At 35.6% G+C, this 2,603-nt stretch overlaps 1 protein-coding gene across 2 annotated transcripts in view; it reads right to left on the bottom strand.

The window, feature by feature from the left end:
* The window catches only part of LOC106533242 (kinesin-like protein KIF26A), a gene marked incomplete at its 5' end in the record, with an annotated part of 62,825 nt that overhangs the window by 43,109 nt on the left and 17,113 nt on the right, over positions 1–2,603 (bottom strand).

Below are 2,603 nucleotides of genomic sequence, written 5' to 3'. Positions count from 1 at the left end.
AAATTTTAATTAATTAAAATTTAATCTGTGGTTACTTTAAAAAGTCTTTTCAGTTCATAAAAAGTCAAAAAAATTGTTCAGATTTTTAACTTTTTTTTTTTTACCGTTTGCACTTCAAGACTTCCATTCAAACTCAAATGATGAATTAAACAAACTGGGAACATGATTTTTTGTAATGATGTGTAAAAACGTTTAGGTTTTTATCGCTAAGAACTAGAAATGAAACAATGTTTAGGTTTGAATCTGAGTGAGCTGCTCTTTAAACGTTTTATCCTTTTTTTAAGATTGAATTTCCAGAATAGGAATTCTACGGAGGCCGCGAGGGGACATGGGAGATTTTTTTTCTTTTGTGTTCCCACGCAATAGTATTGCGTTACCTCGCAATACCTTTTGCGTTCCCTCGCAAAAGTGGTTTATCACTGTTGTGCCTGCCGGTTTATTAACAAACTCACATGTTCACCATTAGCGAGTTAGCCTACTGCTTTAATTCAGCTTCAGAATGAATATATGACACAACCACGCATGGAAGTGTGTTATTTGCCGATATTTTAACACAGTGCAGCCACGCAACATAAATGTCGATTTCACGAACTTGTGGCGACACATCCTGTTTTGGCAACCGGATATTTCAAAATAAAAGTCTGATTTAATTCAGTTCATATACAAATCAATCTTTTGCGAGGGAACGCAAAACAATATTGTGAGGGAACGCAAAAGGAAAAAAATATCCCCCATGTCCTCTCGTGAGCTCCGTAGAATTCTTCTCCGACTGTTTTACTTTATTTATTTATTTATTTGTGTTTGTTTGTTTGTTTATTTATTTATTTTTTATTTTTTATTTTTCTATATTTGTGACCCATCACATCGAAACGAGGATTAAGTCTAAAAGTTGTAAATGGAGAAATAGTCAAATATAGTGTTTTGATTAAAATGTTAACAAAAATTGCATTTTGTCAAAATATAATGAATAAAAGCCTTATTAATTATCATTTGAATGAACTGTCTGAAATATCATCATAAAATAAAATTTTTGAAGCACTATTTTGAGCAGTAGCAACAAAAAAAACTGATTTTGAGGAAAAAACGCCTTAAAATTTTGAAATTTTCCCTGTGAGCTAGCAAAGTTTTGTTTCTTTTTAGCTGGGAAATCTCAATATTCAAATATAATTTGAGGTTTCCTCTTTATAAGGACATCAAAAATTCCTCACTAAAATGACAAATTAGGATTCAGACCAAATATTTATGTATTATTGTAACCAACAAGTCAAATTTCATCATATATATGGATTTAATTATGATATCAGAATGATTCAGGTATTAAAATATAGCTTTTAAAGCCAAGAATCTGAAAATGTAATTAGGTCATTTTGACCAAATTTCACTTAATCCTCATTTCGATATGTTGGTCACATTTTTGTTGGCTTTTGTCCTTTAAACTGGGAGCATTTAAATGTCTTTGCTGTGGGTTTTGTCTTTAATATAGTATATTGTTTTTGAGCTCGTTCAATCAGAAAGCTGAGGTGATGCTCAGCTACTACCACATACGTTTTCAGCTCAATATCTGTACCATTTGCTGAGTTTGAGCTGTTTTCATGTTGACTAAACCAAAACAAGAATCAGAGCTTTGATGCAGAAAGAGAAACAGGAAGTAAAGATGAAACCAGTTGAATCCTCAGGATGTTTGAAGGCTTCAGATGAAAGTTCTGCTCTGATTAAACCGCTGACTGATGATCAGAGGAGAGGATCAATGTGGCCAGAAAAGAAAAGAAAAATCATCGTCTCTGCGGAGAAAACAGTGACTGAAAGTCTCCTGAGCGTCGGCGTGGTTCCACAGATCCGGGTCGATGCTCCATCCAGACGTGGATCGATGCGAGATGATCCACCTGAGGCCGTCTGTCAGGGAAAAAACTGATTCCAGATCAGATCCAGTTCAGACGACTCAGATCAGGTATTAATTAGAGGAGCTGATGCTACGAAACAATTATTCTGAACCCAAAGTTTCTGCAGAAGCTCTTCAGAACCAGTTCCACTTCCTGTCAGCTTGATAAATAACGCAAGATAAGAGCTCCTAGTGATGTTTAAACTCTTTATTTCACCGTTCTTCTGCTTTTCCTGTCTGTTCTGTTTCAGCGACAGGTTCTGTGTGGTTCTGTTTGGTTCTGAGCTTCTGTCAGAGCATCAAATCAAACATCAGCTTGCTCCTTCATTTCCCCGGACAGCAGCTCCACCTGTCATCCTCCAGTTAATTATCCTGCCACATCACAGCCGGCCCGTGGGCCCACAATCAGAACCTGTCCTCCACTGTCTGCTGCTGAAGGGCAGACGCTGGTTCTGATGACCCAGATGAGTTTAACAGTTCATCTAAGGGGGGGTCTGTTCCTCTTTCTGAGCTTTAAACTCTTAAGTTCTGGTCTATGGGGTGCCGTTTGTAAAGTTACAGTCAAAAATTACCACCAATGTTTTTGTTTTATTTAACCTTTTATAAGAAAAAAAGAACAGATTTATTTTTCAAAGTCAGTTTTTCACCATATGATTCATGCATTTATAAATGTCATAGTTTATAAACTAAATGTTCAACTTACAAATTAAATATAGAGTTAACA

The sequence above is a fragment of the Austrofundulus limnaeus genome, unplaced genomic scaffold, assembly GCF_001266775.1.
Source record: "Austrofundulus limnaeus strain Quisiro unplaced genomic scaffold, Austrofundulus_limnaeus-1.0 Scaffold912, whole genome shotgun sequence".
Classification (NCBI taxonomy): domain Eukaryota; kingdom Metazoa; phylum Chordata; class Actinopteri; order Cyprinodontiformes; family Rivulidae; genus Austrofundulus; species Austrofundulus limnaeus.
This window is presented reverse-complemented; position numbering and strand designations above follow the sequence as displayed.